Source organism: Callithrix jacchus, chromosome 22 (assembly GCF_049354715.1).
Source record: "Callithrix jacchus isolate 240 chromosome 22, calJac240_pri, whole genome shotgun sequence".
Classification (NCBI taxonomy): Eukaryota; Metazoa; Chordata; class Mammalia; order Primates; family Cebidae; genus Callithrix; species Callithrix jacchus.
Window position 1 is genome coordinate 46,822,590 of NC_133523.1, and position 26,392 is coordinate 46,848,981.

At 49.4% G+C, this 26,392-nt stretch overlaps 1 long non-coding RNA gene across 1 annotated transcript; it reads left to right on the forward strand.

Annotated features, from left to right (window-relative positions):
- Nucleotides 1-1,990: 1,990 nt before the first annotated feature.
- LOC108589706 (uncharacterized) lies at nt 1,991-18,063 on the forward strand. The gene is made up of 3 exons (XR_004738314.3): nt 1,991-2,273; nt 4,775-4,865; nt 7,333-18,063. It is a non-coding gene; the product is annotated as an uncharacterized LOC108589706 (long non-coding RNA).
- Nucleotides 18,064-26,392: the final 8,329 nt, after the last annotated feature.

Below are 26,392 nucleotides of genomic sequence, written 5' to 3' on the forward strand. Positions count from 1 at the left end.
CCCAGCTGATTTTTTGTATTTTTAGTAGAGAGGGCGTTTCATTCACCATGTTGACCAGGCTGGTGTTGAACTCCTGACCTCAGGTGATCCATTTGCTTTGGCCTCCCAAAGTGCTGGGATTACAGGCGTGAGCCACGGAGACTGGCCCTTTCTTTCTTTTGAGATAGTGTTTCTCTGTCACTTAGGCTGGAGTGTAATGGTGTGGGGATCTTGGCTCCCTGCAGTCTTAACTTATGCTGGAAAGATCCTTCTGCCTCAGCCTCCTAAATAGCTGGGATTACAGGCACAAACCACTAATCCTAATTTTTGTATTTTTTTTGTAGAGACAGGGTTTTGCCATGTTCTCCAGGCTGGTCTCAAAGCAAAGCCTGCAATTACAGGCATGAGACACTGCTCCCAGCCCAGACTTTTGTTCTCGTTTATATTTCCACAAACCTCCAAAGATAAAATAAAGCCGCAAAAGGTGCCTAGGTCAGCCACTGCCCACCAGTAAATAAGTCAGCATCTCCGCACAGATCAAAGCGATCTTCCTTCCCGTAGAGCCTCTTGCAGGGAAGAGAGCTCTGACGTCCCATCTGTTCCCCAGCCATGCTAGGGTGCCCCTATGCGTCGATGGCATTGTTTTATAACCCATTGTTTCACCCTCTGCAGCCACCCTTCCTGGAACATAAGTGCAGGTGGGAGTTGGGGATTGGTCCGCTAACTGGGTATAGAGAAAACAGATGGGTATGTTATTTTTGGTGAGGGCTCTTCTGTCCTGGGAAAATGTGGCCTCTCCTAAGGGACCCTATCCTGTTCAATCACCCTGACTCCCTTTACTTATTTATTTATTTTTTTGAGATGGAGTCTTCCTGTGTTGCACAGGCTGGAGTGTAGTGGTGCAATCTCAGCCCACTGCAACCTCTGTCTTCTAGGTTCAAGTGATTCTCCTGCCTCAGTTTCCTGAGTGGCTGGGACTATAGGCACACACCACCATGCCCTCCCAATTATTGTATTTTTAGTAGAGACAGGGTTTTGACACGTTGGCCAGGGTGGTCTCGAACTCCTGCCCTTAGGTGATCCTTCCACATTAGTCTCCCAAAGTGCTGGGATTACAAGCATGAGCCTTTGCACCCGGCCTCTCACATTTTCTCTCTTCCCAGATTTGGTTCAAGAACTTAAGAGCTAGGCCATGTGCAGTGGCTCATGCCTGTAATCCCAGCACTTTGAGACGCCAAGGCAGGCGGCTTGCTTGAACTGAAGAGTTCCAGACCACCCTGGGCAACATGGTGAGATCCTTGACTTACAAAGATCCGCCAGGTGTGGTGGCACGTGTCGGTGGTACCTGCTAATCAGGACACTGAGGCCGGGGATCGCTTGAGCATGGGAGGTCAAGATTGCAGTGAGCCAAGATGGAGGCACAGCACTCCAGCTGGAGCAACAGAGCGAGACCCTATCTCAAAAAAGAAAAAAGAAAAGAAAAGAAAAAAAAAAAGAAACAAAACGCTAACACTGGAGAGCCAGAGCAGGAACGTTTCCGACCTCCAAACCTGAGACATGAGTCACCCTGATAGCGTTGCCTGCCTGTGATCCCTCCATGCCTGTGATTCTTACGGAACAAGGCGCTTCGAGCATCCTCGCTGCTCCCATGCCCTTGACCCCATCCCTCTTCTTGTCTCCACAGCCCCCCAAAGGGGGATATTTGCCCACCTTCTCACCTGGGACACCCTGGGCATGGATCTCCCCATCTGGAGAGCTAGGTGTGCTCGCGGGGTCTCCACACCCCTCCACATCCCTATCCCCTGCAAAGCGGGCCTCTTTACCTGCAAAGCCCCCCGGCGCAGCCTCCCCCCTCCACCATACCCTGATGCCAGGCTTGCTTCCCGCCTCCTGCCTGGAACGCAGCTGCTCGCGCATCCCCCACGCCTTCCCAAGCCCCCGGAGCGCTCCACGCCCTCTCGCCTGACCCCTGTTTCCGCCGCCTGCGTCTCCACTCCCCCAACGCCGCCACGCCCTGGACGGAGGTCTCTGGGGCTGCGCGCCAGCTGCGCGTCCCTGCGGAGTTCCCGTGCGCCACGAGGCTCGATGGCGCGCGCCTCCCGACCCGTCCAGCCCGGGCGCGGCGACACCTTTCTTTGCCACCTGGAACCAACACCTTGGTTCCCTTTTGAGGGATCAGAACTTGTTTAGTTGGAATACGGCACAATTTTGCATTTTTCTGCCGTCTCGATTCCGACTTCAGAATTCTGGTGTCCAGCCCGGCAATCATCTTCCGGTGCCAGCGCGGCAAGTCGGTACGTTTCCCCCGCGATGCCCCCCGGGTGCCCGGGTAGAGGGATGGAGCTCTCCCCTCTCCACAGCCCCCTAGTTAACTGGTTTCCCTTTCGCCCCGGGCCTGGAAGTATCGCGCCCCTCCCATCCTCCCCCCCCCAAGAAAGCTCTTCAGGCTACAGCCCCTTTCCCAGCCGGGAAGTCCAGGGCTCGTCCGGCCCGCTAGACCTCGGGGAGCAGCGGCATCGGAACCCCCATTAAGAGGGGTCCAGTCCTGGGCGGTGGCTCGCGCCTGTAATCCCAGCACTTTGGGAGGCCGAGGCGGGTGGATCACCTGAGGTCAGGAGTTTTAGAGACCATCCTGGCCAACATGGCGAATCCCATCCCTACGAAAAATACAAAAATTAGCAGGGCGTGGTGACGGGCGCTTGGTAATCCCAGGTATTCGGGAGGTTGAGGCGAGAGAATCGCTTGAACCCGGGAGGCGGAGGTTGCGTTGAGCTGAGATCGTGCCGCTGCCCTCCAGCCTGGGCGGCAGGGCGAGACTCTGTCTTGCGGCGGGGGAAAAAGGGTGGTCCAGGCCGGGCGCCCTGGCTCGGGCCTGCAATCCCAGAACTTTGGGCGGCCGAGGCGGGCAGATCACCTGAGGTCGGGTGTTCTAGACCAGCCTGACCAACATGGAGAAACCCCGGCTCTACTAAAAATACAAAATTAGCCGGGCGTGATGGCGGATGCCTGTGATTCCAGCTACTTGAAAGGGTGAGGCAGGAGAATCGCTTGAACCCGGGAGGCAGAGGTTGCGGTGAGCTGAGATTGTGCGGCGAGCTGATTTTCTTGGGGAAGGAAAAAAGGGTGGTCCAGGCCCAGCGCAGTGGCTCGGGCCTGCGATCCCAGCACTTTGGGAGGCCAAGGCGGGCGGATCACCTGAGGTCAGGAGTTCTAGACCAGCCTGACCTACATGGGGAAACCCAGTCTCTATTGAAAATACAGATTTAGCTGGGTAAGGTGGTGGGTGCCTGTGATCCCAGCTACTTGAAAGGGTGAGGCAGGAGAATCGCTTGAACTCGGGGGGCGGAGGTTGCATTGTGCCGAGATTTTGCAGCTGGGCAGAGCCAGACGCTGGCTTGGGGGAAAAAGGGGCTGTCCAAAATGGGCGCTAATGGCTTGGGCCTGCAATCCCAGAACTTTGGGAGGCTGTGGCAGGCGGATCACCTGAGGTTGGGTGTTCTAGACCAGCCTGACCAACATGGAGAAACCCGGGCTCTACTAAAAATACAGAATTAGCCAGGCATGATGGCAGCTGCCGGTGATCCCAGCTACTTGAAAGGGTGAGGCAGGAAAATCGCTTGAACCCGGGAGGCAGAGGTTGAAGTGTGCCGAGATTGTGCAATTGCACTCCAGCCTGGGCGGCAGAGCGAGACTCCATCTTGGGCGGCAGAGCGAGACTCCATCTTGGGGGGAAAAAAAAGGGGGGGTGGCCTAGGCCAGAAACACGGTGGCCTAGGCCAGGAGCACGGTGGCTTGGGCCTGCAATCCCAGCACTTTGGGAGGCCAAGGCGGGCCATCACCCGAGGTCAGGGGTTCCAGACCAGCCTTACCAACATGGTGAACACGGTCTCTACCAAAAATTACAAAATTAGTTGGGCTTGAAAGGGTGAGACAGGAGAATTGCTTGAACCGGGAGGCAGAGGTTTCCGTGCGCAGAGATTGTGCTGCTACACACTCCAGCCTGGGTGGCAGAGCAAGACGCCATCTTGAGAAAGAGAGAAAAGGTGGTTCAGGCTGGGCGCGGTGGCTCAGGCCTTCAATCCCAGTACTTCGGGAGGCTGAGGCGGGCAATCACCTGAGGTTGGGAGTTCTAGACCAGCCTGACAAACATGCAGAAAACCCGTCTCTACTAAAAATACAGAATTAGCCAAGTGTGATGGTGCATGCCTGTAATCCCAGCTACTCGGGAGACTGAGGCATGAGAATTGCTTGAACCTGGGAGGCGGAGGTTGTGGTTAGCCGAGATTGTGCCACTTCACTCCAGCCTGGGTGGCAGAGCAAGAGGCTGACTTGGAAAAGAAAAAAAGGGTGGTCCAGGCTGGGAGCATGGTGGCTGGGTCTGCAATCCCAGCACTGTGGGAGGCCAAGGCGGGTGATCACCTGGGGTCAGGAGTTCTAGACCAGCCTGGCCAACATGATGAAACCCTGTCTCTAATACAGATACAAAATTAGCAGGGCGTGGTGGCGAGTGCCTGTGGTCCCAGCTGCTTGACAGGGTGAGGCAGGAGAATTGTTTGAACCCGGGCAGTGGAGGTTGCAGTGTGCTAAGATTGTGCCACTGCACTCCAGCCTGGGTGGCAGAGAAGATGCCGTGGTGTGGGTGGGTGGGGGGGGAGGATGGTCCAGGCTGGGAGCGTGGCCTGCAATCCCAGCCGTGGGAGGCTCTAAGACACTGCTGGATTATCACTTGAGCCCAGAAATTAGAGAGCATCGTGTGCAAATATAGTGAGACCCTGTGTTTATTTGTTTTCTTGAGACGCCTGTGTTAAAGCAAACCAAGTATGGCCTGAGAAGGACTCCGTATACTATGTTTGGATCCTAATGGATGAACTGCAACCTCACTTAAGGTACAAAAGATTGAAAACTTAATGTAGGCTGGGCACGTGGGCACATGGCTCTGGGTGGCAGAGCAAGACGCTGTCTTGGCGGGGCGGGGGTAGGGAGGGGGCAGGGGGAAGGGAATAAGGATGGTCCAGTCCTGGAGCACGTGGCTCAGGCCTGCAATCCCAGCACTGTGGGAGGCTGCGGCAGGATTATCACTTGAGCCCAGGAGTTGGAGACCAACCTGGGTAATAGAGAGACTCCTGTTTCTTTTTTGAAACCCCTGTGTTAAAGCAAACTAAATATGGCCTGAGAAGGACTCCATACTGCTATATTTGAGTCCTTGTGGATGAACTGCAGCCTAACTTAGTAAGTACAAAAGATTAAAAACCTAACTTTAGGCCGGGCGTGGTGGCTCATGCCTATAATCCCAGCACTTTGGGAGGCCAAGGCGGGTGGATCACAAGGTCAAGAGATCGAGACCATCCTGGTCAACAAGGTGAAACCCCGTCTCTACTAAAAATACAAAAATTAGCTGGGCACGGTGGTGTGTGCCTGTAATCCCAGCTACTCAGGAGGCTGAGGCAGGAGAATTGCTTGAACCCAGGAGGCGGAGGTTGCGGTGAGCCGAGATCGTGCCATTGCACTCCAGCCTGGGTAACAAGAGCGAAACTCCGTCTCAAAAAGAAAAAAAAAATCGTACCTTTAGGCCATGTGTGGTGGTTCGGGCCTGTAATCCCAGCACTTTGGGAGGCCGAGGCGGGCGGATCACCTGAGTTCAGGAGTTCGAGACCAGCCTGACCAACATGGTGAAACCCCGTCTATTTACTAAAAATAGAAAATTAGCTGGGAGTAGTGGCTGGTGTCTGTAGTCCCAGCTACTTGGGAGGGTGAGGCCGGAGAATCACTTGAACCCTGGAGGCGGAGGTTGCAGTGAGCCGAGATTATGCCACTGCACTCTAGAGCGAGGCGCCATCTTTTGGAGGGGGAGGGAGGAGGATGATCCAGGCCGGGAGCACATGGCTCGAGCCTGCAATCCTAGCTCTGTGGGAGGCTGTGGCAACATTATGGCATGAGCCCAGGAGTTAGAGACTGGCCTGGGCAATGTAGTGAGACCCCTGTGTTAAAGCAAACTAAATATGGCCTGAGAAGGACTCTGTAATTTTACATTTGAGTCTTTGTGGTTGAACTGCAGCCTAACTCAAGGTACAAAAGATTGAAAACCTAATTTAGGCCAGCGCGGTGGCTCACACCTGTAATCCCAGCAGTTTGGGAGGCCGAGGTGGGCAGATCACCTGAGATCGGGAGCTCAAGACCAGCCTGACCGACATGGTGAAACCCTGTCTCTACTAAAAATACAAAATCAGCCGGGAGTGGTAGCTGGTGCCTGTAATCCCAGCTACACGGGAGGGTGAAGCAGGAGAATTGGTTGAACCCGGGAAGCGGAGGTTGCAATGAGCCGAGACTGCGCCGCTGCACTCTAGTTTGGGTGGCAAAGGGAGACTCCATTGTGGGGGGGGGAAGGGTGGTCCAGGCTGGGCATGTGGCAGGGGCCTGCAATCCCAGCACACTGGGAGGCCAAGGCAGGGGGAATCACCTGCGGTTGGGAGTTCTAGACCAGCCTGACCAACATGGAGAAATCCCCTCTCTACTAAAAATACAAAATGAGCCGGGCATGGTGGCTGGTGCCTGTAGTTCCAGCTACTCTGGAGGGTGAGGCGGGAAAATCGCTTGAACCCAGAAGGCGGAGGTTGCAGTGAGCCGAATTCGCGCCATTTCACTCCAGCGCGGGCACCAGGGGCAAAATTCCATCAAAAAAAAAAAAAAACCTAACTAGGTATTAGGTACCTGTAACCGCCACTGAGCGTTAGCCAATCACAGCAGCTGTACTTCACCCACTCACAGGCCGCTGAGCCCTCAAACTTTGTCCAAATAAGGCAAACGCTGAGCAGTAACCAATGAGCTGTCTCTGTACCTCACTTCCGATTTCTGTATGTCACTGCCCCTTCTGGCCCATAAATTTGGTCTGACTGCGAGGCACCCCAGTAGTCCGTCTGAATCTGCTGTGATGATCGGAGCTGCATTGTTCAGCTGAACTCCTTTCAGGTTATTTTATGTAGTCTATTTTTACTTATTTTATTTTACTTTATTTTTATTTTTTTATATATTTTTGAGACGGAGTCTCGCTCTGTCGCCCAGGCTGCAGTGCAAAGGCACAATCTCGGCCCACTGCAACCTCTGCCTCCTGTTCAAGTGGCTCTCCTGCCTCAGCCTCCCCAGTAGCTGGGATTACAGGCACCTGCCACCATGCCTGGCTGCTTTTTTGTGTTTTTAGTAGAGACTGGGTTTCACCATGTTGGCCAGGCTGGTCTCGATCTCCTGCCCTCAAGTGATCTGTCCGCCTCGGCCTCCCAAAGTGCAGGGATTACAGGCGTGAACTACTGCGCCTGGCCCCCGTTAACTTTAATTTGGCTAAAGTTTTTCTTTTAACAGATGATGTCAGAAGCGGAGTCCAAAGGGAGAGCTTCCAGCGACCCTCAGGAGTGCTGAGTGACCACGCCAGGTTCACTTGTGTCCGCTGACCTCTCGGAGTGGCTGGGGACTGTGGGTAAGTTCCGTCTCGGATTTCAGAGCTCCACGGACTCGTGTTTCGAGCTCTCCGAGTTTCATTGAGCACATTTCCATCCAAACCGGGTTTGGAAGTCAGGACAGAAACTGGACTGGTTCTGGGAATGGATTTGACCTGGTAACGAGGTGGCTTGGATCCAGTTAGAGGCCTCTTACATCTGACTGGGCCAGAAAGAAACTGGTAGCAAATGGTAACATTGCAGGGGATGTGAATTTCGGCTTTTAAAAATTAACGGGGACGTCTGTGTTGCACCCGTTGTTCCATTGTTCTTGTGCACTTAGGCAGTAAAAAAAAAGTACTGAGTTAATCAAGGGAACCTGAGAGTAACCCCGATATTTTAGGCAAAAATGGGATCCTTCATTTCTCAAAACCTGAGTTCCTTCTAACCTATACATTAGTCACGGGAAGGAACCAAGGGTTACAGAAATGGCAAAATCCAGCCGGGCGCAGTGGCTCAGGCCTGTAATCTGAGGATTCTGGGAGCTGAGGCCGGATCACCTGAGCCCAGGAGTTTAAGACCAAGTTGGCCAACATGGTGAAACTCTGTCTCTGCTAAAAATTCAAGAATTAGTGGGGCATGGTAGCGTGTGCCTGTAGTTTCAGGTACTTGGGAGACTGAGGCACGAGAATTGCTTGAACCCAGGAGGCAGAGGTTGCAGTGAGTGGATATCACATCACCGTAGTCCAGCCTGGGTGACAGAGCAAGACTCTGTCTCAAAAAGTAAAAATAAAAATGGCTGGGCTTAGTGGCTCATGCATGTAATCCCAGCACTTTGGGAGGCTGAGGGATCACCTGAGGTCAGGAGTTCGAGACCCACCTGGCCAACATGGTGAAACACAGCCTCTACTAAAAACACAAAAAAGTAGCCAGGCATGGTGGCGCACACCTGTAATCCCAGCTACTTGGGAGGCTGAGGCATGAGAATGGCCTGAACCTGGGAGGCGGAGTTTGCAGTGAGGGGAGATTGCGCCATTGCTCTCCAGCCTGGGTAACAAGAGCAAAACATTGTCTCAAAAAAACAAAGTAATGAATAAAATAGAAATGAAGGATCCCCAGAGTTAAATCTGTTAATCTTACGGCGTAGTTACTCTCCCGATACCAGGGATTGCAGCACCAACTGTCGGACTTTGGATGAGTAATGGGGTCCATTTTAACCTGAGTGAAGGACGGGATTGGGTTAGAGGCCCTCCATCAGTCCAGTCCCCCTTGGTTAACAGTGGGTTAAAGATAACAGGGCACAACTGGAGGTAAGTTTGAGCCTTGCAAGTCCGACAGTGGGTGCTAAGCAGAGAGGCCAGTATCTGTGTTTTGTCACGTATGCTGCTTTGGCGCCAGAATGAAAAATGTTAATTGGCTTACCCCATGCAACGCGTTGGGCTTCACGTTGCAAAACTGAGAGGCTTTTGCCTGAGGCTCCACCAAACAACAAAAAAATTCCTTTATGATGCAGCGGGCTTGGCCCGCAGGGCTCTTATATGGCAGCTGGGGTCTCTAGGAGCACTCAGGCAAAGGGAACCCAGAAACCTGGCATTGCTGACGAAAGGTAAAGGATTTCTCATCAGTCAGACTCTGGCCTTTCTGTCTCTGTGCAAACTGGTTAAATGAATGGTAAAAATCACTGTTTATCTCATGTTTTGATTCATACAAAAAGGAATTCTGAGACTGGTCTTAAGCTGTAATTCATCTGGTGTGCTTTGTGTGTCTTTCTGTATTCTGTCACAAAGAGGGTACCTTGAGGTAAAATGCGTGCCTAGCACCCCATGAGCCTGCTGTTCGAGATGACCCAGCAGAGTGGTCAATCCTGGCCTTGGAAGCTTAACCTCCTGTGGCCATGCTTTCTCTTTGCACAATGGTGGCTCAGGTTCAGGGTTCAATTCCTGCTTTACTCAATGAGTACTTTCTGGAGTGACCTGTACCCTGTCACTTCCCTCTCCATATGGAACACAGAAATATTGGCTGTTTGGCCTAGCTGTTTTAAAAGTGGATATTTGGCTGGGCCTCATGGCTCATGCCTACAATGCATGTGGGGAGGCTGAGGCAGGCAGGTCACTTGAGGTCAGGAATTTGAGACAAGCCTGGGCAACATGGTAAAACTCTTTAAAAAAATAAATTGCCTGGGCATGTTGGCGCATGCCTGGAATCCCAGCTACTCGGGAAGCTGAGGCGGGAAAATCGCTTGAAAAAAAAATTGCCTGGGCATGTTGGCGCATGCCTGGAATCCCAGCTACTCGGGAAGCTGAGGCGGGAAAATTGCTTAGGCGGGAAAATTGCTTAGGCGGGAAAATAGCTTGAAAAAAAAATTGCCTGGACATGTTGGCGCATGCCTGGAATCCCAGCTACTCAGGAAGCTGAGGCGGGAAAATTGCTTAGGCGGGAAAATTGCTTAGGCGGGAAAATAGCTTGAAAAAAAAATTGCCTGGACATGTTGGTGCATGCCTGGAATCCCAGCTACTCGGGAAGCTGAGGCGGGAAAATCGCTTGAAAAACAAATTGCCTGGGCATGTTGGCGCACGCCTGGAATCCCAGCTACTTGGGAAGCTGAGGCGGGAAAATCGCTTGAGCCTGGGAGGGCAAAGGTGCAGTGAGCCAAGATGGTGCCACTGCACTCTAGCCCAGGCAACAAAACAAGACTCCATTTCAAAAAAAAATTAAAAAATAAAATAAAAGTATATATTCAAATTCTAATAGCCTGGGACTCCTTGGGTAAAACAGGAGGCATGTGAGATGCCCTTTTGGAAAAACAAAACAAAACAAAAAAACCTGTTTTCCTCAGGAACCTCAGGAATAGGAAATGAATAGATTCACTGTCAAAATCTACTTTTTAGGATCCAAGATCTGGTAAAAGATGGGATCCTTAATTATTGGAGATCTGTTTTTTGTTGTTTTGTTTTGGAGATGGAGTTTCACTCTTGTTGCCCGGGCTGGAGTACAATGGTGTGATCTCCGCTCACCAAAACCTCCACCTCCCAGGTTGAAGCACTTCTCCTGCCTCAGCCTCCTAAGTAGCTGGGATTACAAGCATGTGCCACAACACCTGGCTAATTTTGTATTTTTAGTAGAGACTTTTTTTTACCATGTTGGCCCGGTGGGTCTCAAACTCCTGACCTCAGGTGATCTGGTGATCTGCCCACCTTGGCCTCCCAAAGTGCTGGGATTACAGGCATGAGCCACAGTGCCTTTTTTTTTTTTTTTAAAAGACAGAGTTTCACTCTGTCATCCAGGCTGCAGTAGTGCAATGGCATGATCTCAGCTCACTGCAACCTCTACCTCCCAGGTTTAAGTGATTCTCCTGCCTTAGCCTCCTGAGTAGCTGGGAGTACAGGGGTGCACCTTCACACCCAGCTAATTTTGTATTTTTAGTAGAGATGGAGTTTCAACATGTTGGCCAGGCTGGTCTGGAACTGCTGGCCTTGTGATCTGGCCACCGTAGCCTCCCAAAGTGCTGGGATTACAGATGTGAGCCACAACGCCCAGCTTTGCCTTTCTGCTGTGCGCACTTATTATATTGGGCGCTAGAAGCTATATGCTTTCCTTGTCCTCTTTTTTTGAAGGACTCCACCCTAAAGCCAGCAAGTTCAAACAAATAAATACTTCAATCAAATATTTTGAAAGAAAAACTGCCTTTTAGTTTACATATCTGTGGGAAATAAAAAGTTTTAGAGATTGCTGGCAAAAAAGAGGACATTTAGTCTAAACTGGGCAGGTCAGGTATTAGGTTTATTAGATGCTTTAAGGTCATCCACTGCTTCTTAGACATTTGAAAATTGTTCAGTTTACCTATTTTGGAGCATTCGATTCTATATAAGTCCTGGGAACACGTGGAATTAGCCATGCACTCTATTTATGCATTAAAGGTGATAAAGAAATGAGATTTTTTAAATTGAGAAAAAACCACAGGTGCTTGTGCTCCACCTACCCAGTGCAGCAGGTAAGATGTGTTGGCAATGCGCCTTCAGTGGAGCGAAGAGGCCACAGCAGGATCCCACCTCGGCTGGATAGCACACTGGCCTTCACCTTCAATGCGCCATGGCAGCTTTCCCGTGAGTCTCTGACTTGTGCACATGCTAGACTCCTTGGTCTACAAGAAAGCATCTTGTACGGTAAATTCTTGTCTTAAAGATAAATAACTGGTTGGTTCAAAAGAGGGGATGTTTAGGACAAGTCAGGAGGTCAAGCATGTTGTAGATGGTCTGGGTAAGTTGCGAAAGTATTCGTGAAAGGAAATTTAAGCACCAGAAGTAAAAGTTGCTAAGAGTTACCATTATTACATGCGATTAAAACTACTGAAAAATAGTTTCACATGCAAAGTGTATGAGAAATTGAAATGCGTTTTTGGTAAAAGATTTTAAGAAGGCATGAGAATCTAAACTTTTGCCTAGTTTAGAGGGTTATATGATTGTTTTAAATTAGATAAGAGTAAGCTGATGGTTTGAACAAGTTGTGGAAGGTTTGTAAAAATTCATCTTGTAAAAAAAAATTCTGTGTGCAAACATATTGACTAAATTCAAGGGGGTGTTTTTTTTAGTTTTCCGTAAGTTAAACATCAAAATAAAATGACAAACAGGTTTCTTAAGGCACTGATCTGCTCTTTAACAAAATTTGTCCTTTTTCTAGACAGAGTCTTGCTCTGTCACCCATGCTGGAGTGCAGTGATGCAATCTTGGCTTGCTGCAACCTCTGCCTCCTGAGTTCAAGTGATTCTCATGTCTTGGCCTCCCAAGTAGCTGGGACTACAGGCACATGCCACCACAGCCGGGTAATTTTTGTATTTTCTTTTTTAGTAGAGGTGGGGTTTCACTACATTGGCCAGGCTGGTCTCGAACACCTGACCTCAAGTGATCCACTTGCCTCAGCCTCCCAAAGTGCTGGGATTACAAACCGAGCCACCGTGACCAGCCTCAGTTGTCATTTTTAATGGATATTTTCTGGTTGTGAGAAAGCTCTTCCATTCAAGAGGGCTAATATTACAACAGTATCTTATTATGTCTAATATGTCACAGTATATTTTCACCTGGTAAAGAAAGCTTTTTTTTTTTTGGAGACAGAGTCTCGCTCTGTTGCCCATGCTGGAGTGCAGTGGCACAGTCTTGGCTCACTGCAACTTCTGCCTCTTGGGTTCAGGTGATTCTCCCACCTTAGCCTCCTGACTAGCTGGAATTACAGGTGCATGCCACCTCACCCGGCTAATTGAGTAGAGATGGGGTTTCACAGTGTTGCCCAGGTTGGTCTCAAACTCCTGACTTCATGATCCACCTGTCTCAGCCTCCCAACATGCTGGGATTACAGGTGTGAGCCACCGCACCTGGCCAAGCTTCTTTGAGATTTTCGTTCTTGTTGCCCAAGTTGGAGTACAGTGGTGTGATCTTCACTCACTGCAACCTCCACCTTCTGGGTTTAAGGAAAAAAAAGAAATACATTCCTCATAATAGGCTCTATAGAACATTCTACTGTAAAGGCTACGGTTATAAAACAGACTTTAAATTCTCTTTTGAAACTTATGCTAAATAATAGAATTGGCTGAACAGAAAAGTATCTGTGCAGCTGATGGGTCTTAACGGGCTATGGGAAAAACATCAGGTATTATAGATAGAGATTCACTTGTGGGGATTAACGAAAAGACCGCTTAGTTAAGCAAGTAGACTCCTCATGCAGCTCATCCTTTCATCTTTTTCATTTTGGTTGTTTGGTTTATGGGGGCCCTGGGGAGCAGCATACTCTAAATTCTTGGTATTTTCCTCCCAATAGTCATAGTAACAGTCTCCCTGGTGCACTGTATACTCTCAAAGCTTTTAAATATTTGCGTTCAGCCGTCTCTAGAATGTCAAGTGGTCTCTCTTCAACTGGAATGACAAAAGCTGAAAGAACTGCAACCGTGAGGGCACCATAACCCATAGATTACATTCTGGTGTGTTAAGATCAGATATCTAAGCCTGTTAAAAAAGAGAGAGAGAGAGAGAGAAATAAAAAAATTGGCCGGGCGCAGTGGCTCACGCCTATAATCCCAGCACTTTCGGAGGCCGAGGCAGGTGGATCACGAGGTCAAGAGATTGAGACCATCCTGGTCAAAAAGGTGAAACCCCGTCTCTACTAAAAATACAAAAATTAGCTGGGCATGGTGAGGGCGCCTGCCTGTAGTCCCGGCTACTTGGGAGGCTGAGGCAGGAGAATTGCTTGAACCCAGGAGGCGGAGGTTGAGGTGAGCCGAGATCGTGCCATTGCACTCCAGTCTCCGTAACAACAGCGAAACTCCATCTAAAAAAAATAAAAATTAAAAAATTACATTCTGAAACCAGAAATCCAAAATGATGGTGTCTGAGAGGGGTGTGAAGGCTCTAAGCTCTGGTCACAGTGAGAACCCAGAGAAAACGGGAATTTTTAAACAGCATTGTGAGGCTATTGTTTTTCACTGAGCTCATGCACTAGGCCCCAGCAAACCAAGCCAAACCAAAATGGAGTCACTCGTGCTAAATGAGAGATAATCGAACTAAGACTTTAAGGAAACACGTGGACCCTAGACCAGAACAGACCAGTTGTTTTTCTCCTGTAAACAGGATGTTCCAGCATAAGGTGGTGCCCTCTACTCAGGCCTTGTTCCTTCCTTTGCAAAACTCACGATTCCACTGTTTCCCAGTGGGTTTCAAGACCAAACAGGTACATTTATGATGCTTGAATAGTAATGTCAGTAACTAAAGTTTAATGACCAAAAGGGGGCAATTGTTAGGACTCCATACTCCTGTATTTGAGTCCTCGTGAATGAACTGCTGCCTAACTTCATAGCTACACAAGATTGAAAACCTAACCTAGGAGTATGCCGAGTCTTGGCTAACAGTCTTGGCCACTGAGTGCTCCATATGTGTTCAAGCTGTAACCAACCCAGCCATTTCCGCATCTCATTTCCGATTTCTATATATCACTTTACCTTTTTTGTCTATGCATTTGTTCCGACCACGAGGCTCTCCCTGGAGTTTCTCTGAAGCTGCTGTGATTTTGGGGACTAGCCATTTGTGAATCACTCATTGCTTAAACTCCTTTAAAAATTCAGCTGAAGTTTTTCTTTTAATGCCTGTCTCTACATGGTGGCTACCATGGCTCCTGCCTGTAATCTCAGCAGTTTGGGAGGCCAAGGCCGGAGGTTTGCTACAGCCCAGGAGTTTAAGACCAGGTTGGGGCGACATGGCAAGACCCCATCTCTACAAATAAAAAAAATAAAAATTAACCAGGCGTGGCTCACACCTGTAATCCCAACACCTTGGGAGGCTGAGGCAGGCAGATCACTTGAGGTCAGGAGTTTGAAACCAGCTTGGCCCACATGGTGAAACACTGTCTTTAGTAAAAATATAAAAATTACCCCAGCTGTGGGGTCTGCGCTTGTAATCCTAGCTACAAGCTAGGACTGGAGGCTGGAGTGCAGTGGCAGGATCTCAGCTCACTGCAATGTCTGCCCACCAGGTTCAAGTGATTCTCCTGCCTCAGCCTCCCAAGTAGTTGGAATCATAGGCGCATGCCACCTCAGTGGCTAATTTTTTGTTTGTTTTTTAGTAGAGACAGGGTGTCACCATGTTGGCCAGGCTGGTCTGGGACTCCTGACCTCAGGTGATCCACCCGCCTCAACCTCCCAGAGTTCTGGGATTACAGGTGTGAACCACCATGCCTGGCCTTCCTGCTGTCTTCAGAGTACCTGCAGCCACCACCAGGGGCTGAGGGCAGTGGTCAGGGACAGGCCTCATTGTGGTTACCACTGAGGAGACCCTGTCAATCTCTGTAGTTGTAGATCAAGCAATACTACGGCAGAAATTGCAGGAGCAGATTCTGCACCATCTCAGATCCAAAGAAGCTTCCCTTGCAAGTTGGTAACCTCTTGAGGGCTTCAGTATCACGTGGAGTTGGTCTGGGTGATGCCTGGCATTCCAGGTATAATAACTTGGGGAACAGTTCCAGGATGGAGGTGATGTTTCTGGACTGGTATGGGAAGGTAGTGCACAGGACGTTTCTGTGTGTACACGTCTCTCCTGGCTCCAGCCCTTCCCTTGTCCATCTGTCCTACAGATCTCACCTTAGGCATGTCATCCTTGAGGACCTGCAGAAAGGCAGCCATGTACTTTCCTAGGATTTGATGGCATTTTAGGATCACGGGTCACTGGGTCTGGCTCAGAGGCGAGTCCCTGGCTGTCAAGACTATATTGGGGGCTGGGCGCGGTGGCTCACGCCTATAATCCCAGCACTTTGGGAGGCCGAGGCAGGCGGATCACAAGGTCAAGAGATCGAGACCATCTTGGCCAACATGGTGAAACCCCGTCTGTACTAAAAAATATAAAAATTAGCTGGGCATGGTGGTGCATGCCTGTAATTCCAGCTACTCGGGAGGCTGAGGCAGGAGAATTGCTTGAACCATAGAGTCAGAGGTTGCAGTGAGCCGAGATCACACCACTGCCCTCTAGCCTGGTGCCTGGCAACACAGTGAGACTCTCCCTTTTTAAAAAAAGTCTATATTGGGAGGCATCACAGCTCTATCTGCTTTGCCTTTTCTGACTCCAGCTCCCTCTGCATAGAACTGGGCATAGCAGCAGGGTTGACAAACATTGGTATCTCTTCGTTACCCCCATCTTGCCGCCGACATGCCTCAGTGCTTCCGCGACGCTGCCATTCTCCAAAGACACGGGCCTGCGTTTTCTTATAGTGAAACTGAATCAGGAGGAAGGGGCATTGCATTGACTCTGAATCAAATTCAGCAGCCACTTAGGTTATTTTACGCAGTTCTTGAACCAGCAGCTCCTTAAGGTCCTATCTGGCCGGTTTCCCTCTGTTCTCTCTGGAGGTTTTGGTTCTCTCTCTGTGTTAACAGGGGTTCCGTCTTGTTTATAGAATGTGTCTCTCCATGGTTGGGCGCGGTGGCTCGTGCCCATAATCTCAGCAGTTTGGGAAGCTGAGGTCAGGAATTCCAGACTAGCCTGGCCAACACTGTGAAACCCTGTCTCTTCTAAAAGTACAAAAAAAGTAGCCAGACGTGGTGGGTACCTGTAATCCCAGCTACTTGGGAGGCTGAGGGAGGAGAATTGCTTGAACCTGGGAGGTAGAGGTTGCAGTGAGCCATGATCATGCACTCAAGCCTGGTGACAGAGCGAGACTCTGTCTCAAAAACGCGGAAAAGAACTGAGGCTAAGAAGGGTAAAGCCAGGCTGGGCACAGTGGCTCATGCCTATAATCACAGCGCTGTGGGAGGCCCAGGCGGGTGGATCACCTGAGGTCAAGAGTTAGAGACCAGCTTGGCCAACATGGTGAAAACCCATCTCTACTAAAAATACAAAAATTAGCCAGGTGTGGTGGCAGATGCCTGTAGTCCCAGCTACTCAGGAGGCTGAGGCAGAAGAATCTCTTGAACCCACGAGTTGAGGTTGCAGTGAGCCAGGATGGTACAATTGCACTCCAGCCTGGGCGACAGAGACTCTGACTCAATTTAAAAAAAAAAAAAAAAAAAAGCAAGATAAAGCCACTTCTTTACAGCCCCAGTTCAAATCCAGGCTATCTCACTTCCCAGTTAAGGAAGGGGTCTTTTCTTTTCGAGACAAGGTCTCCCTTTGTTGCCCAGGCTGGAGCACAGATGCGATCACCGCTCACTGCAACCTCTGCCTCCTGGCCTCAAGCAATCCTCCTGCCTCGGCCTCCCAAGTAGCTGATTTTTTTTTTTTTTTCTGTTTTTAACTTTTTTTCTTGTCAAAGGACTGAATGCAGGAAAGGGTTCTTTCTGGTTTGGAACAGCGTGTGTGTGTTTTGTGTTTGTTTTCAATATTCATGAAAGGGAATGGAGTGAGCATAAGTGCTGGAGAAACTGAACTGTCCGAATCTAGCTGACTGACCCCTCCGTCGGTTTGCAGGGCCTTGAATGCCAAGCTGAGGAGCTGGGACTTTATCATGAGGGCAGTATGGACCCATGGGAGGGTCTGGGCAGAGAAAGGGCAGGGTCAGCTCTGAGTGCTGGAGAGCTCTCTCTAGGGTGATGTGGAAGATGCCACGGAGGGCACGGGGGTGGACACCGGGAGGTCAGGGGCCTGCAGTCATGGTCTAGACCTCAGCCATCCAACACGGTAGCCACAAGCCACATGTGGCTAGTGAGAGTTGAAACGTGGCTGGTCTGAAGTGAGGTGTGCCTTAAGTGTCAAATGCGGATCCGATTTTGAACACCTAAATTCCAAAAAAAAGTATGTGATGCAATTAATACTTTTTTCAGGCTGGGGGAGTTGGGTCACGCCTGGAGGATCACATGAGGCCGGAAGTTTGAGGTTGCAGTGAGCTATGACCACGCCACTGCACTCCAGCCTGGGTGGCAGAGTGACACCACAACTCCTAAAATACTGATAATATTTTTTCCATATTGATTGCATGTTGAGGTGATACTCATAGGACGAACATAATTCCATGTTGGATATACTTTATTGGATTAAGTAAAATGTATTTTTGAAATTAGGCAGATGTGGAAGCTCATGCCTGTAATCCCAGCACTTTGGGAGGTGGAGGTGGGCAGATAAGTTGAGCTTAGGAGTTCAAGACCAGTCTGGGCAACATGGCGAAACCCTGTCTCTAACAATATAAAAATATAGTTAGCCGGGCATGGTGGGGTAGTGGGTGCCTGTGGTCCCAGCTACTTGAGAGGCTGAGGCAGGAGAATGGCTTGAACCTGGAAGGCAGGGGAGTGCAGTGGCCTGATCTTGGGTCACTGTAACCTCTGCCTCCCAGGTTCAAGCCATTCTCTTGCCTCAGCCTTCCAAGTCGCTGAGATTACTGGCGTGAGCTACCACGCCTAAAGCTGAGGTGAGCTGAGGTGGCTCACACCTGTAAGCCCAACATTGAGAGAGACTGAGGCATGTCTTGAGGTCACTTGAGCCCAGGAATTCAAGATCAGCCTGGACAACATAGTGAGAGCCCCTCATCTCTACAAAAAATTTAAAAATTACCGACTCATGGTGTAGTCCCAGCCACTTGGCAGACAAAGGTAGGAGGATTGCTTGAACACAGGACTGTGTCGAGGCTGCAGTGAGCCTTCATTGTACCACTCAACTTTAGCTTGGGAGGCAGTGAGACCCTGTCTCAAAAAAAAAAAAAAAAAAGCTGGGCGTGGTGGCGTGTGCCTGTAATCCCAGCTACTCGGGAGGCTGAGGCAGGAGAATTGCCTGAACCCAGGAGGCGGAGGTTGCGGTGAGCCGAGATCGCGCCATTGCACTGCAGCCTGGGCAACAAGAGCGAAACTCCGTCTCAAAAAAAAAAAAAAAAAAAAAAAAAAAAAGGGGGAAGAATTTCTCCCAACTTTCCTTGGTTCTGCCTGGCCCTCTGGCTAAAAAGTGATTGGGGACTTTTTAAAAAACGCCCTGCTTTCCACAGAATGGGATTTTAGCCTCCGGGATGATCCATAAAAGATTTGCAGAAAGAATGAGGAGATTAGGGAGTAGCTAATGGATAAGAAAGGTTGTGAAAACAGTAGGTAGAGTGTCACAAAGAAATCCATTCATCTCTTTGAAGCCTGGGTATTTGAGCAAAGAGAAGACTTCCTTCAGAGAGCACTCGCCTGTATTTAGGAGAGCTTGGAGAGGGTGCGGTAACTGCAGAATTAGGGAAAGTTCAGTGTCTTGTAAATCGGGCCTGAAACGCCCTGACCCTGCAGGCCCCTCACGTTTCCCAAACTCTCCACCAGCTTCCAAATTTGCATTAAAAAGCTTTTGGCTGGTTCATTCTGTTTTTGTTTGTTTTGAGATGGAGACTCCCCTCTGTCACCCTGGGTGGAGTGCAATCTCACTGTGACCTCAGCCTCCGGAGTAGCTGGGATTACAGGCGTCCACCACCACCCCCAGCTAATTTTTTGTGTTTTTAGTGGAGATGGGGTTTCACTGTGTTGGACAGGATGGTCTCGAATTCCCGACCTCGTAATCCAACCACCTCGACCTCCCAGTGGCCGAGATTGCGCCGCTGTGCTCCAGCCTGGCAAAAGTGAGATTCCCTCTCCAAAAAAACAAAAAAATGCATTTCACAGAAGCTAGGAAAATCAAATTCTAGGACAAGGCTAGAGGGCAAGAGTGGGTATGGCCAGACTTAAGTCCATTCTAACGCACCTGTCGGTAGTCCCTGGGGCATAAAAGAGCTCTAGGACGCTGGCCCTTCCTTTCATCCTCAGAATGGGAAGCCTGCAGAGCTCAGTTAAATATTGGGTTCCCTTGGTCTTTCTCCACGCCCACTGTGGTCCCATGAACCTCACATTGTAAGACTTCCCCTAAAATGTCCAATATGGAGCCCTCTCTTTCCAGTCGTGACTCCCACACCTTGATTCTCTGCCCCAATACTCTTTTTTGAGAGGGAGCTTCACTCTGTCGCCCAGGCTGTAGAGCAGTGGTGCGATCACAGCTTGTTGCAGCCTCCGACTCCCGGGTTCAAGCAATTCTCCTGCCTCAGCCTCCCAAGTAGCTGGGATTGCAGGTGCCTGCCACCACACCCAGCTAATTTTTGTATTTTTAGTAGGGATGGGGTTTCACCATGTTGGCCAGGCTAGTCTTGAACTCATGACCGTGTGATCCTCCTGCCTTGGCCTCCCAAAGTGCTGGGATTACAGGCATGAGCCGCCATGCCTGGACAACATTAGTGGTTTTTAAAAGTTTTTTATTTTATTCACTTCGTAGTGACTGGGTCTCACTGTGTTGCCCAGATGGGGGTCTCTGTTGCCCAGGCTGGAGTGCAGTGCTGACATCATCATGGCTCATAGTAGCCACAAACTCCCAGACTCAAGTGTCCCCTCTCACCCTAGCATCTCATGTAGCTGGGATGGCAGGCATACACCACCATGCTCAGCTAATTCTTCTTTTTCTTTTGTAGGATTGGGTCTCCCATCATTGTTTAGGCTGCTCTTCAATACCTGGGGTCAAACATCCTCTCACCCTGGCCTCTAAGCCACCACACCCCATAGGTTTTAGATTCATTTTGTTTTTTAATTATGTCCCCACAAAGGCAGATTTTTTTTCTTTTTTCTTTTTTTTTGAGACAGAGTTTCGCTCGTGTTACCCAGGCTGGAGTGCAATGGCGCGATCTAGGCCCAGCGCAACCTTCGCCTCCTGGGTTCAGGCAATTCTCCTGCCTCAGCCTCCCGAGTAGCTGGGACTACAGGCACGCACCACCATACCCAGCTAATTTTTTGTATTTTTAGTAGAGACAGGGTTTCACCTTGTTGACCAGGATGGTCTCGATCTCTTGACCTCATGATCCACCCGCCTCAGCCTCCCAAAGTGCCGGGATTATAGGCGTGAGCCACTGCGCCCGGCCTGATTTTTTTCTTTTATTTCTTTTTTTTTGAGACAAAATGTTGATCTGGTCACCCAGGCTGCAGTGCAGTGGCATGATCTCTACTCACTGCAACCTCTGCCTCCCAGGTTCAAGCAGTTCTCCTGCCTCAGCCTCCCAAGCAGCTGGCATTACAGGCATGCACCACCAGGCCCAGCTAATTTTTTTGTATTTTTAGTAGAGACGGGGTTTCTCCATGTTGGTCAGGCTGGTCTTGAACTCCCGACCTCAGGTGATCCGCCCGTCTCGGCCTCCCAAGTGCTGGCATTACAGGCGTGAGCCACCACGCCCAGCCTTTTCTCTTTATTTCTTAAAGAGACAGGGTCTCACTCAGTTGCCCAGGATGGAGTGCAGTGGCCAGATCTTGGCTATTTGCAAACTATGCCTTCCAGACGCAAGTGATCCGCCTCTGCCTCCTGAGTAGCTGGGACTATATAGGTGACCACTCAGCTAATTTTTAAATTTTTTGTAGAGAAGAGGTCTCAGTATGTTTCCAAGGCTGGTTTTGAAGTCCTGTGTTCAAGCAGTCCTCCTGCCTTGGCCTCCCAAACTGCTAGGATTACAGGCAAGCCACCACATCTTGTCTGTCCCTGTAATTTTAAAAAGGTGTTATTCTGGAAGGTGTTACTCAGGCTGGGGACTCCCAGAGTGCTGGGATTACAGGCATGAGCCACCTCGCTGGCCTAGGATTTGCATTGTAAGGATTTGCATGGTTTTTGAGAATTGGAGGGAGTACTCAACCTACTTTTCACTGTGGAGCAATATTCACAAGTCAGTTTTTTTTGAGACAGAGTTTTGCTCTTGTTGCCCAGGCTAGAGTGCAATGGCTCGATCTCTGCTTGCTGCAACCTCTGCCTTCTGGGTTCAAGCAATTCTCCTGCCTCAGCCTCCTGAGTAGCTGGGATTACAGCTTTGAGCCACCATGCCCAGCTAATTTTGTAGTCTTTTTTTTTTTTTTTTTTTTTTAAGTAGAGATGGGATTTCCCCATGTTGGTCAGGCTGGTCTCGAACTCCTGACCTCAAGTGATCTGCCGATGTCCGCCTCCCAAAGTGCTGGGATTACAGGCGTGAGCCACTGACTGCACCCAGCTCAGTTTTAAAATGATCTTCTGCATAGAGGATGTGCCTGCGGTTTCCAGGTACTGGACGATGCAGGGAGAGGGCTTCTCAGTCTGTGGCACTCAGCCCTGAGGGCACTTTCTGGTGTAAGAAACGAAAGTGCCGTCAAGGCTGAGAGCCAATGACTGAGGCAAGCACCGTGGTGGGTGGTGGGGTTGGGGGGGCCCGTGGGGGGTGGCGTGCCGCAGGAGCCCCTGCAGGTGAAAACCGTAAGCCACGATGCTTGTTCTGCACTACAAACTGGACTTCACTCCAGCATCAAAGAAATGACCAGGTTCTCTGGGTTGTGAGGCTGGGTTCCGTATGGAGGGTCAACAGGGTCATACTGTTGCTGAAAAGGGGGCACCCAATCCAGACTCCAAAAGCAGGTTCTTGGATCTCTTGCTGGAAGGAATTTCAAGGCAAGTCACAGAACACAGTGAAAGAAGCAAGTTTCTGTAATCCCAGCACTTGGGAGGCTGGGGCGGGTGGATCACCTGAGGTCAGGAGTTCGAGACTAGCCTGACCAACATGGTGAAACCCCGTCTCTACTAACAGTACAAAAATTAGCCAGGCATGGGGGTGCACGACTGTAATCCCAGGTACTAAAGAAGCTGAGGCAGCTGACTCTGTCTCCCGGGTTCAAGCAGTTCTGCCTCAGCCTCCTGGGTAGCTGCAATGACAGGCGCATGTCCCCACCACAGCTGGCCCCTTAGTTTTGAAGCTGGATGTGCCATTCACGCTGAGGTCCTCAAAACTGAGGGGCATTTTCTGTGGTCTAAAAGGAAAATGCACCCCAGTTTTGTGGTTTTCAATTGTGAATACTCAACCAAACTCCGGGAGTATGAATGGATGGTGATAGTCATCCCCAGTTCCCCTTCGCCTTGTACCAGGTGGATGCACACAGTGGACTGTGGATTGCCCTCTGCTTTTCCAGTTTTTCTTTCTCTCCCCACTGCAGTCAGCTTTCCCACAATGAATTCATTCCATTTTCCTTTTTTTTCCCCCCCCCGAGACAAAGTCCTGCTCTTGTCCCCCAGGCTGGAGTGCAATGGCACGATCTTGGCTAACTGCAGCCTCTGCCTCCCAGGTTCAAGCGATTCTCCTGCCTCAGCCTCTCAAGCTGGGATGACAGGCACCCGCCATCATGCCCAGCTAATTTTGTGTTTGTAATAGAGATGGGGTGTCACCATATTGGACAGGCTGGTCTTGAACTCCCGACCTCAAGTGATCTGCCTGCCTCCTAAACTGCTGGGATCACAGGTGTGAGCCACCGTGCCCAGTCTCAACAGTGATTTCTAATTTCATTTCCTGGTGGTCATTGAACGTAATCCTTTTCTGTTTTATATCTCAACACTCTGTGTCCTCTCAAAATGTCTGTCCTGTTATTATTATTTTTTTTTTAATTTTTTTGAGATGGAGTCTCTCTCTGTCACCAGGCTGGAGTATAATGGCACAATCTTGGCTCATTGCAAGATTGAGGGAAGGTTCAATAGATGTCCACTGAGTTGGTTTATAGTCTCATTTCAAATGTCTCCCTACTTGCGCCGGATTCTGCTCATTATTGAAAGTGGACTCCTCTGGGACGCCTTTCGTGTGTACTCTGATTTCAGATATGCAGTGACGCCACCTGAGAATGCTCAAGCCCCCAACCCTCCTTGGGGAGTGATGCTCAGTCTGTGATTTCAAGCTGGGGGTGCTTTTCTGTGACTGGTGAAAAGCACCTGCAGGGCTTGAACCCCACAGTTTGAGAGCAAGCATCTAAGGAGGTTGATGGCAATGTTAATAGTTTTTTAAGCAAGCGTGAAATGAGATTCCTGTGTTTACTTCTTGTTGCTGTTGATCCAAGAAATGTACTTAGAAAATCGGTTTTAGAGGAAATAGGTATAAAGAAAAAACTGAGCATCCTGGTAATGTCACGAAGCTATAGTGAGTAAATTGCGTGAGAATTTCCCTGCATGGAAGGTCTTTAGGAGTATAAATTCCTTTTTTTGGGGGGGTATAAATTATTTAATGTAGAAACGAGGTCTCTCTCTTGCGTAGACTGGTGTGCAGTGGCACGTTCACAGCTCACAGCAGCCTCTCAACCTCCAGGGTTCAAGCATCCTCCTGCCTCAGCCTCCCAAAGGGCTAGAAGTACAGGTGTCAACCACCACACCCCACTCATACTTGTATATTTCTCTTCAAATTCTGTTGAGGTTTTATAGCGTAGGGTCTATCCTGGAGAATATTTGTATGTATGACAATGCATTTTTTTTTTTTTGAGATGGGAGTTGCCCAGGCTGGAGTGCAATGGGACAATCTTGGCTCACTGAAACCTCTACCTCCTAAGTTCAAAAGATTCTCCTGCGTCAGCCTCTCGAGTAGCTGGGATTATCCTCCACCATCCCTGGCTAATTTTTGTATTTTTAGTAGAGAGGGAATTTCACCATATTGACCAAGGTGGTCTCAAACTCCTGACCTCAGGTGATCATCCCGACTTGGCCTCCCAAGGTGCTGGGATTACAGGCTTGAGCCACCCTGCCCATCCTGACAATATATACTCTTAAACATCTCAGATTCCATTTTGGATGCTCCCATCTGAATTGTATATTTGTGTACCGGAGTTCAAGTGAGCACTTGGCTCAAAATCCATTGCTGTTCTCTAGAAAGCTAGTCAGTTCTCTTTGTTCAATATAAGGCATGTCTAGTAGGCATTGCTTTTTCTTCTGGGGGACAAAACTCAGGAGAATTGCTCCTGGATTCACAAGGGCAGCTTTTTGAGCCTTTCAAGCAAGGAACCCAGGATGTTCATTTAATGGGTTTGTAATTTGCGATTCCAGAAGACATGCAAACAGGGAAAATGAACGTTTGACTATATTTTTATTTTTGTGTTCATTTCAATCTGGTCAAGGTTTAACATTCAAGGAATTTTTTTTTTTTTATTTTTTTAAAGAGATGAGGTTTCACCATATTGGCCAGGCCAGTCTCTTAACTCCTGACCTCAGGTGATCCACCCACCTCGGCCTCCCAAAGTGGTGGGATTACAGGCATGAGCCACCACGCCTGGCCAGATTCAAGGAAATTAGTAAAAACCCAGAGTGCTGGAGCAAGACTATCTCATGCTGTGACCCTCAAGATGGAAGCAATTTCTGTTGTCTGAAAGGAAGGAAAGTGCTTTCTTTTTGAGAGTTACTGTTTGGGAAAAGCAACCTTGATGCTGATACTGATGTTTGCAGTCTATCTGCAGAGCATACTTGTAATCAGACTAGGGTGATGTTGAGGCAGTTGCATTTCCGACCTAGACCTCCTAGACTCAACTGGTCCTCTTGCCTCATCCACAGAAGTAGCTGGGGCCATAATACAGGGCTGTGCCACCGTATTTGGCGTATCTTTCAATTTTTTGTAGAGATGGGGTCTTACTCTGGTCAGGATGGTCTCAGCTCCAGAGCTCAAGCAGTCCTACAGGTGGAAACCAGCTGGCTTATTTTAAAGATGGTTGACATGGCCAGCATAGTAGGGCAGACAGAGTGCCAGCTACAGCAGAGGCTGGGGTGGGAGGGTCCCTTGATTTCAAGGCTATACCATGCATTGATCATACCTTTGAGTAGTGACTGCACTCAAGATCCCATCTGTCTTAAAAAATACGTTACATGGCACCTGATTCTGGAGACTCCATTCGTGCTGGTCAAACAATGGCCTCCTATAAATGTAGTATAATCAATCCAAACCATGTTTCCTTCATTCAGAGAGTAAATGAGCCTCCAAGTCTGTCCAGTCTTTTTGAAACAGAGCTTCGCTCTTGTCACCCAGGCTGGAGTGCGATGGCACGATCTTGGCTCATTGTAACCTCTGCCTCCTGGCTTCATGGAATTTTCCTGCCTCAACCTCCTGAGTAGCAGGGATTACAGGTGCCTGCCACCATATCCGGTTACTTTTTGTGTTTTTAGTAGAGATGGAGTGTCACTATGTTGACCAGGCTGATCTCAAACTCCTGACCTTGTGATCCACCCTCCTCAGCTTCCCAAAGTGCTGGGATTACAGGCATGAGCCAATGCGTCCAGTTAACGGTGTATTTTTTTTTTTTCTTTGAGATGGAGTCTTGCTCTCCTGTCAGGCTGGAGGGCAGTGGTGCGTCTTTGGCTCACTGCAAGCTCCACCTCCCAGGTTCAAGCAAGTCTCCTGCCTCAGCCTCCTGAGTAGCTGCAATTACAGGCACGTGCCACCTCACCAGGCTAATTTTTTTGCATTTTCAGTAGAGATGGGGTTTCACCATGTTGGCCAGGCTGGTCTCGAACTCCTGACCTTGTGATCCGCCCGCCTAAGCCTCCCAAAGTGCTGGGATTACAGGTGTGAGCCAGTGCACCCAGTTGACAGTGTATATTCTTTTTTTTTTTTTTTTTTTTTTTGAGACGGAGTTTCGCTCTTGTTACCCAGGCTGGAGTGCAATGGCGCAATCTCGGCTCACCGCAACCTCCGCCTCCTGGGTTCAGGTAATTCTCCTGCCTCAGCCTCCCGAATAGCTGGGATTA